Genomic DNA, 11,064 nt, shown 5'->3' on the forward strand with positions numbered 1-11,064 from the left:
GGGAGACTGACCTGTGTAGACCGCATTAATAGGCTCCCTTGCCCACCAGCTACCAGGAGGATTCAGACAATTGGAGACCCTGGAGGGAGACCAGAGGTTGTAAGGAAAGTGCGATCGAGGTGTCTGTCCTCTATGGTCCCTCCCTTCTGGGTTGCGAAGGGTTGGATGCAGAGTTGGGTGCATCCCCTTGCCAGAGCACACGGCAGCTCTGAGACGGCCAGACCAGGTCTCAACACAGCTCTTCTCTACGTAACTGATCCCTCCCTTCTGTTTTGTTTTCTAATAGCATGGGCTCCTCACCGCTGCTTTCTTGCCTGGAAAACCCCAGGGACGGGGGAGCCTGGTGGGCTGCCATCTCTGGGGTCGCACAGAGTCGGATATGACTGAAGCGACTTAGCAACTCAGCAGCAGCATCTTCCCTCACTGGTTTCTCTGACTCTGCCCTTCACTTCTGTAAATACCCTTATTACACTGTCCTCAGGGATCTAGTTTCACTGTACCATCTGTTTCCTGCTAGAAAGCTGACTGGTACAGTGATTAAACTAGGGTTGTCTATAACACACCATAGTACATGTTCACTGAGAGGGGGCTAGTGCCTTAGATGTGCTCACTGGGTCTAAATTATCTGATTCTAACCAGTGCCCCAAGTTCAGCTCATATATTTTTGGTTATTTCTTCAGGTCAAAGGATTAGTTCATCCAGCCTACTGTGGGCGTGGCCTGAGAACACATGCTGCTACAGACACAGGGAGCAAATGTCTCTCTTCCCCATAGAGTTCTTTTTCCCCAGAAACTTTGTTCTTTCTCTCTCCCTCCTTGCCTCTTTTATCCATTCATCCACCCATCCATCCATCCATACACCCATCCACCCACCCAGTCACCCATCCACCCACCCATCCATCCATCTCTGTGTGTGTACAAACACATACATACATGTGTAAATATAGAATTCCTTTTTCTGAGGCACTTGAAGGTAAATTACATATGGTGTTTTCCCTTTAAATATTTCAGTGTGTATTACCTAAGAATAGAATATTTTCTTACATAACCGTGGTACAGTATCAACTTCATAAACTTACATTGATGTAATCTTTCATCTAATCTGGCAGCTGTATCCTGATTTTGTCAGTCAATCTAATAATGTTCTTTCCAGCACTTCATTCTCCTCCACAGGATTCAGTGCAGGGTTGGGTACTGCATTTCGTTGTCATGATCTTTTGGTCTCCTTTAGCCTGAACAGTATCATAGCCTTTTGTCGTCTTTTATGACATTGACATTTGAGAAACAGTCTCCCCTCCCATCCACGCACCGTTCTTTTTAAAAATAGAACAGTCATCATGTTGTGTTTGCCTGATGCTTCTTGGTGATTTTACTGGGGTTATGCATTGCTGGCCACGATGCTGCACTGGTGAAGTTGTGTCCTTCACGGGCTAATGTGTTAGGAGACGCACACTATTCACTGGCGGAGGTAATTCTGATCTCTGCTACATAATTATTAGGTTTTATTTTCTCCCTTGAATGCATAAGCAGTTCACGAGGAGACACTTTAACACATAAAAGTGTCCTGCTCTTCATCAAAACCTCCCCCTGGATTGAAAATCCATGGATGCTTCTTGCTGATCTACTCTCCACTCTGTGGCTGTACAATGATAATGTTCCCTCTCCAGCTCTCCCCGCACATTGGCTGTTTGGCCCTCAGCTTTCAACTGTAAGCAGAGTAACCTTCTCCTCTATTTATGCATATGTCTTTTAAAATCAGTGATATGGATTGATTTTTCAATCCCGTTTTCCAAGAGTTTATTATTGTACTTAATGTGCTGGTGCTCCAGTTGTACCATTGCGAAGACTTTGAGCTGCTTCCCAAGTCCTTGTAACATGCCCCATTATCTTTTGTGCGCACTTCCTTTCTTTCTGGCTTAACATGTTCCAGGCTCATCTTGTACTGACCCTGCCCTGGTCTTCGAATCAGCCATTTTTCTGAGTAGTTCTCGTCAGTATTTGTGAGGAGTAGGAGACACCATTATCCGGGCCCTACGTGTGCTCACTGTTGCTGCTGGAGTGTATCCCCTTTTTGATACTTTCATTAGGGAGAACTGGGAAATACAAGCGAGAATATGCACTATGCATACATATACACACACATTAGTACCCATACATGCATACCTAAAGGTGTATATACATTTTTCACGTATCTGTTTCAGAAATTCTGGAGTTAGCACACAAAGTTGTGGAGTCCAAAACCTGCAGGGCAGGCTGGTGGGCTAGAGGCCCAGCAAAGAGCTGATGTCACAACTCCAGTCAGAATTCCTTTGCCATTGGGGAACCTCAGTCATTTTCTCTTATGGCCTTCAACTGATTGGATGAGGCCCACCTACATTCAGGAGAGTAATCTGCTTTCTCAAATTCTACTGATTTAAATAGTAATCATTAATCTCATCTAAAAAAATACCTTCATAGTGACATCTAGACTAGTATTTTATTTGACCAAATATCTGGGTACTGTGGCCTAGCCAAGTTGGCACATAGAACTATCATACTTACTGTGCTGTGTGCTAAACACACTGGGGAAGTCCCTTTTGGGAGAAGGCGATGGGGAGGTGGCCTTTCAGGGCCCTCAAGAGGTGGTTCCCACCGATACATCTCCTGGCTCCTTTTCCAGTGCTCAGGTTGGGGACCAGGACACAAGCTGGAGAAGTGCTTTCAAATCCTCCCCTCCCTCTACACTATACACTTCCTCTTAGCCAAATAAGGCAAAGAAATACATACTTCTTTTTTTTCTTAAGTTCGGAGATGGAGAGTCGCTGCTGATATGAAGGGTTCCCTAGGAAATTTTATCACAAAGTACATGGTCACAGTGCTCCTCAGATAAATGCGTCTCTCTTGGGTCAGGAACAATGTTCCAGATAACTGGGTCTCCCATGGCCCAGGTTCACGCCTATCTGTTTTGTGCTGCTGTGTCAGTTTTGATTCAATAGAAGCATTTCATTCTGCAGAGACAGTGGGTAGCAACTGTTTGATCCTTGACCAGAGATAACCCTGGAGAGGGTCTGTCTTACATGCTGGGAAAGTTAAGCGAAACAGCTTTTGCAGAATCCTTGAGAGAGAAAAGGGCCTTGGTTGCAGCCTAAAGAACACTCTGGAGACCTGCCCACGTGTTTTCGTCCTGTCAGACTCTTCAGTGCTCAGTGTGTAACTGGAATTGTTAAGGTGGGGCAGGGGGATACTTCTGCCCGTGTGCTTCCTTCTGTATACACTCAGAGGGGCTCACGGCTATAGCCGGGCTGCAGCTTTTCTGTGTCTTTCAGGCATCATGGTGACCCACAGTGGGCAGTCTGGGCTGGGCATTCTTCCAGGGCCTGGAGCAGTGGGGCAGGTCCACCTTGTCACCTACTTGGGGAAAAAGAGCTGTAGAAGCAGAAGAGAGGAGAGAGTTTAGGAAAGCTCCTGCAACTGTGGTGAAGGTGAGAGGGAGTGAGGCTGAGGATAAAATGTGTTTGCCCACTGCTAGCGTGCTCTCCCGAGAGCCAAGCCTGTCGCCTCACTGCCCCTAGAGGATCAGGTAGTTCAGCATCTGCAGCCCAGATTCTGCACCTCTCTCCTTCAATCACAGTTCCTCAGGACATGGCCCACACTTGCTTCTGATGGGTGCTGTCCAACCTGGCTCTAGGTACCTTTCCAGACCCTCTACATCCATAACAATACACGTCTACTGCACCGTATATTTTCTATCCTGCAGACATACCCTCTTCCCTCAGGCCATCCTGGCTTTGATTGTGCTTCCCTTTCCTATAATGTCCTTCCACACCTTCATCTGGTCAATGTCTCTTCTTCAAGACCGAGTTCAACCTCACTCCTCCACATCACCTTCCTGACTTCCTTCCCTAACACCTTCTCTGTGTTCTATGGGATCTGGGTGTGACCTCCCCTGGCTGTAATTGTTCAGGATGATGTCGGCTACTCCCTACGTGTGTGTATTTGTCACCTGAGAGACGCCTCAAGACCTTAAGCCTGTTGGCTCACCACGGCCACTCAGTTGCACCCTGCACCCCACCCTGTTCACAGCCTAGAGCTGCAAAACCCTCTCTCCTGCAGCTCCTGCTGGGGACCCTTGCACCTCCTCACTTCCCACCTTGCCCTCGTCCATGGCCTGGTCCTCTTGTCCTAGATCAGTGGCTGGCTAAGTGTCTTTTCTCCATGACTAAGCACAAACTTTAATTCCTGTTGGTTCTTACCTTTTGATGGGGATTGCTTTGGCTTCCTCCAAATAACAACTGTGTTCATTCCCATCTGGCCCCCAGTATGGGCTTCCCAGTATGCTCCTCCTTCCTGCTGGGGGGCCCTGACCCCCGAGAGGCAAACTAGGCACCATCATGTGGCCAGCACTGGGGTTCGGAATAGCATGGTGTCTTCCTCTGTATGGCAGCTGCACAAGGTCTGCCATGTAGAAGGTATCAGTGCTCACGGCGTAGTCAAGAAATACATCTGGATGCTTTCACATGATGTTATTTAATATAAAACTGTTAACAGTACTTACCTCAGGGGAATTATTACAGAGAGTTCAGAGAAGAAAAGAGAAATTAAAATTTTTCATTCCATACCATTTTCCACAGTTAGATTTTTTTTTTTACTATGACTATATTTTTAAATTAATTTTATTTTATTTTATCTGCACTAGGTCTTTGTTGCTGCGTGCAGGCTTTCTCTAGTTGTGGAGAGCAGGGGCTACTCTCTAGCTGTAGTGCGTGGGCTTATTGCGATGGCTTCTCTCGTTGTGGAGCATGTGCTCCGGAGCGTGTGCGCTTCAGTGGCTGTGGCACACACGCATACTTGCCCTGCAGTATGTGGACTCTTCCTGGATTAGGGATCGAACCCATGTCCCCTGCATTGGCAGGCGGAGTCTTAACCACTGGACTACCAGAAAAGTTCCCATGACTATGTTTTAGTAGCTGTACCAAGACAGCCATATCATCAAATGGAACCTGTGCTTCCTGTATTACTTTGCTAGGACTGCCATAACTGGGCGGCTTAAGCAATGGATATTTACTTTCACACAGTTTTAGAGTCTAGAAGTCTGAGATCAAGGTGTCGGTAGGGTTGGTGTTTTCCTCTTTCCTTGGCTTACAGATGGCTGCCTTCCCACTGTGTGTCCAGATGCTCTTCTCTCTTTGCGTGCCTGTGTCCTAATCTCCTCTTAAAAGCACAATGGTCATATTGCATATCGCCTCCCTCTTATCTCCTCTGTAAGGACATTGTCTCCCACTACAGTCACATTCTGAGGTGTGGGGGTTAGGACTTCAGCCTGTGAATTTGAGGGGACACGATTCAGCCCACAACACTTCCTGATAGGTATAAACTCCTCCCATGGGGGAGGACCATAATGCCCTCCTCCTGCCTCTAGCCTACCCTGACCCACTATCAATCACTCAGTCATGTCTGACTCTTTGTGACCCCATGGACTGCAGCTCACCAGGCTCCTCTGCCCGTGGAATTCTCCAGTCAAGAATACTGGAGTGGGTAGCCACTCCCTTCTCCAGAGGCTCTTCCTGACCCAGGGATCAAACCCAGGTCTCTGGCATTGCAGGCAGATTCTTTACCATCTGAGTCACCAGGGAAGCCCCTTCATTATCAGTAGCAGTACCACTCCCCACCTTCCTGCTCCCTGGAAGACCATCCAGCGCTCTCATTTGTTCTGATGCAACTAAGCCAGCCTAGTGTTTATTCTCCATTCTGGTTACACCCCGAATCCTCTAGGAAGATTTACAGATTCTGATGTCAGGGTCCTACACTCAAAGGTTTGCATGTGGTTGATCTGGAAACAGTGGGGGCCTTAGAGTTTTTAGAGCTCCTAGGTGGATCTAACATACGGCCACGTTGGTCATCATGGACGTAGCCCCTCTCTGTAGAATGTAGCTCCTTCTGTTAGGTCTGTGGAGGCAGAGGTGCGTGTGTGCTCAGTTGTGTCCGACTCTTGCGACCCCATAGACTGAGCGCACCAGGCTCCTCTGTTCAAGGAATTTTCCCGGCAAGAATACTGGAGTGTGTTGCCATTTCCGCTTCCGGGACTCTTCCCAACCCAGGGATTGAACTGCATCTTCTGTATTGGCAGACAGATTCTTAACTGATGAGCTACCAGGGAAGCCAGGTCTGTGCACGTGGATATAAATTCAAGGTAAATGCAGGAGCTGCCGTGTTCTCTCTGCTGCAGGTGTTGGTTTGACACAGGTGGAAGCTATGACCGGGTACAAGATTTTGAGGCAGAGCCTGAAAGTCATCTCTGAATTTGGTCTAGCCTGTGTCTTAGAGAGTAAATAGTGGAAATCCAGAAATTCCACTATTATCTTTATAGTGCTAACATTTAGTAGCATCTTTATAGTGCTAACATTTAGTAATGAAATTGTAGGTGCTTGGTAAAAATTTGTTGACTAAACAAACAAGGAGAGGAGTAACACGTGAATGAATGAATGGTTGCTGCCCAACCATGCAATGCTATTCACTAATTTCTTTATAAATGTCTCCCATGTATAGAGTCTTTGGGTGATTCTGGGTGAATAATTCTTTTCCTCTCCCCTTTTCTATACAGCTAAAGACACCACTTGTAACACTGTTACTTTAGACAGGGTCCAAGGCCATCCATTATGTAACAGCTTTCTTTAACTTTATTGTGTTTTCCTTGACTTTGGCTATGATTTTTGGCAGCTTCTTGGGTCAAGAAGCACAGTCTGTGCAGTTTTTACCCTTTCTACTTGCAGTTTCTCAAGCCTAAACTTTCCTCTGATTTTGGTCCACTTTGGAATACTTTCAGACATTTAAAATTTTGTTTTCCATTTTGTTCAGTTTTTACTGTGTATCTGCTAGGGACTTGCATGACTGCTTTACTTCTCCCCTACTAGTGAACCAACCAATATCTAAACTTTTTGATAAGTAGCCACAACTAAACATTTAATAAGCATATGCTCCAAGCCAGGCACTGGAATAAACTTGACATGAATTATTTTATTTCATTCTCAAAATGATCCTATTCTGTGGTTCCTACTACTGTCCCACTTCACAGGTATGAAGACTGAGGCTCAGGTTTTAGAGTTTACTCAAGGTCACATAAGTTAGCTCTCAGAGCCCTGCTTGTGTCTTAGCTACCACAGGAAACTTTTTTAGAGGAAAAACTGCCCTAGAACCCACATAAAGTTATAATTTTATTAATTTAGTTTATAAACAATTGACTTACAAATTACTATAGATACAGTTTACAGATAATGGATTCACAAAGCTCTCCAAATAGTCCTTCACGGTAGTTTTGGAATTTGTGTTATGATGCTGACTTTGGATTGAGCTACTGTTATGCAAGTTGATTTATCTATCACTTTACAAACATCTTGGTGTGGCTCACCTTACACCAGTTGCTTTTGTTAGTTTTACTTCCAGCAGGAACTGCAGAGCTCATAAGTTTATAAATGATGAGATACCATTTTGTACCCACTAGAATGACTAAAATGAAATATATTGATAATAATACCAAGTATGGATGGAGATGTAGAATACCTGGAATTCTCATGCCGGGCTAGAAGACTTAGAAATGGTGTGTTATTGAGCAATTTGACTCTTTTCCATCATGTTTGTGCATCATTTTGATAAATATCCATTGCTCTAATTTTCCACATTAACATTTTATAAAGGAAAAAACCATATGGTCATCTGAAAATCAAAATCATCTACCAAAACTCATCAATAACATCACATGTAACCATGAACAGTGGAAAGCATTTTATTACAAATCAGGAAAGGTAAAATAGATGATACCACCCTTATGGCAGAAAGTGAAAAAGAACGAAAGATCCTCTTGATGAAAGTGAAAGAGGAGAGTGAAAAAGTTGGCTTAAAGCTCAACATTCAGAAAACTAAGACCATGGCATCTGGTCCCATCACTTCATGGCAAATAGATGGGGAAACAGTGGAAACAGTGTCAGACTTTATTTTGGGGGGCTCCAAAATCACTGCAGATGGTGATTGCAGCCATGAAATTAAAAGACACTTACTCCTTGGAAGGAAAGTTATGACCAACCTAGATAGCATATTCAAAAGCAGAGACATTACTTTGCCAACAAAGGTTCGTCTAGTCAAGGCTATGGTTTTTCCTGTGGTCATGTATGGATGTGAGAGTCGGATTATAAAGAAAGCTGAGTGCCGAAGAATTGATGCTTTTGAACTGTGGTGTTGGAGAAGACTCTTGAGAGTCCCTTGGACTGCAAGGAGATCCAACCAGTCCATTCTGAAGGAGATCAGCCCTGGGTGTTCTTTGGAAGGAGTGATGCTAAAGCTGAAACTCCAGTACTTTGGCCACCTCATGCGAAGAGCTGACTCATTGGAAAAGACTCTGATGCTGGGAGGGATTGGGGGCAGGAGGAGAAGGGGACGACAGAGGATGAGATGGCTGGATGGCATCACTGACTTGATGGACGTGAGTCTCAGTGAACTCCGGGGGTTGGTGATGGACAGGGAGGCCTGGCGTGCTGCAATTCATGGGGTCTCAAAGAGTCAGACACGACTGAGCAACTGAACTGAACTGAAAATACCCATTATTACTATATCTATTTTATAATATACTAGAGATCTTATGAGTACAGTTAAGTTAAAAAATAATAAATGAGTAAACAAACAAAAGACATATAAGTTGCCAGGGAAGAAGCAGAGTTGCCATTGTTCACATTTATGTGATGGTCTGTAGAATCTCCAAGGGAACCTACAGTCTAATTAAAACTGACCAACGAATCTGGCAAGATTGCTGGATATGAGTGCATAAAAAATCAGTTGTGTTTCTACTAGCAACAAATGTAAAAAATGGAATGAAGAAAGATATTGTTTTAGGTAACAACACAAATACCACTGTACTTAAAGAATAAATCTTTCAAAAGATGTGCAAGACTGCTTTGGAGACAGTTATAAAAATTGCAAAAATTAAAGCCAATCTAAGGAGAAACATGCACCACATTTTCAAATGAAAATGCTCCATATCTTAAAACTGCTAAATGTCCCCCAAATTTGTAGAATACATCAATGTAATTCCAGTAACTCAGTGAAATCCCCTTTTTATTGAAGGGTTAATTCTAAAATGTATATGAAAACATAAAGGACCAAGATGCACCAATAAAAATTTTGGCAAAAATAAGAGTTCAGGGGCTCACTTTACTATATACTTATAAAAAAAAACCTATAGTAAACAAGGTGGTACTTTTTTCTTTACCTTCTTTTTAAGAAAAGTTATTTTTTTTAATATTGTTGATTTACAGTGTTAGTTTTAGGTGTACAGCAAAGTGATTTTTTTATTCATATATATATATACTTTTCCGTTATCGTTTATCACAGGATATTGAAAATAGTTCCCTATGTTATACAGTAGAACCTGGTGTATTCATCCTATATACAGTAGTTTGCATCTGCTAATCCCAAACTCCTAATCCATCCTTCCCTGACCCCATTCCCCTTGACAAGGGCAAGTCTGTTCTCTATGAGTCTGTTTCTGTTTCACAGGTAAGTTCATTTGTGTAATATTTTAGATTCCATATATGTGACACCGTATGACATTTATCCTTCTCTTACTTCACTCAGCATGATAATCTCTAGGTCCGTCCATGTTGCTACACGTGGCATTACTTCATTCTACTTTATGGCTGGGCAGTATTCCACTGTATACATTAATATGTATCACATCGTCTCTGTCCATCCTCTGTAGCTGAACATTTAGGTTGTTTCTGCGTCTTGACTATTGTAAACAGTGCTGCTATGAACATAGGGGTGCATGTTTCTTTTTGAATTAGTTTCAAACAGGGTGATATTGATGACAATGTAAACAGACCAGTGGAACATAATAAAGAGCAGTCAACAGATGTATGAGTATGTGGAAGTTAGATATACGACAGAGGTGATTGTAAACCATGCTTTCAAAGCACTCTCATGCTTAACTTTTCCTGTCTAAAACTCTAAGTGCAAAATAACCCTGAGCCCCAAAAACACTGTGTAAAGGGAGAACTCTTTTCTCTTCTACTCACATACTCAGTTATTCTGGCCACCAAACGTGTGTGTGCATGTGTGTGTATATGTGCGGGGTTTCCCACACTAAGCAATTGGGTGTCATACAACTTTAACTCAGTTTGGCACTGTCTACCCTGGGAGCAGTATTGGATCCCACAGGTTAACGCTCAGTCCCACAAGCCTGCTCCCTAACTTCAGACACCAATCACAAAGAGTCGGACATGACTGAACAACATGCAATCACAGGCTTGGTTCCCCTGGCAACCAACCCTATCATCAGGGGCTTTGCAAAGTCACCATATTAACATAAACACAGGTTGTGGCTGAAAGGGGTTTATCAATAACTTATCTTTATCTCTCCTTATCACTTGGGAAATCCCAAGATTTTAGAAGCTCTGTGCCAGGAGTGGGAGGAAGACCAAATAATATATTGTTATAAGTCACAATTTCACTTGCTACTTTCTGAAAGTCAATCACGGCTCCCTAGTGTCTTCCGAACCCGGACCCCCCCACCCGCCAGTACTCCTCGTCCACTGTCAAGTCTCCCTTGCCATTACACTTCATCTACAAACTCAATTTACTTAGTGTTGTCTGTTATTTTTATAAACTTATTTTCCTCGGAACAACCGACTGGTTCCACATAGGAAAAGGAGTACATCAAGGCTGTATATTGTCACCCTGCTTATTTAACTTATATGCAGAGTACATCATGAGAAATGCTGGGCTGGAAGAAGCACAGGCTAGAATCAAGATTGCCAGGAGAAATATCAGTAACCTCAGATATGCAGATGACACCACCCTTATGGCAGAAAGTGAAGAAGAAATAAAAAGCCTCCTGATGAAGGTGAAAGAGGAGAGTGAAAAAGTTGGCTTAAAGCTCAACATTCAGAAAACGAAGATCATGGCATCTGGTCCCATTACTTCATGGCAAATAGATGTGGAAACAGTGGGAAAAGTGTCAGACTTTATTTTGAGGGGCTCCAAAATCGCTGCAGATGGTGACTGCAGCCATGAAATTAAAATACGCTTACTCCTTGGAAGG

The sequence above is a fragment of the Bos javanicus genome, chromosome 6, assembly GCF_032452875.1.
Source record: "Bos javanicus breed banteng chromosome 6, ARS-OSU_banteng_1.0, whole genome shotgun sequence".
NCBI lineage: Eukaryota > Metazoa > Chordata > Mammalia > Artiodactyla > Bovidae > Bos > Bos javanicus.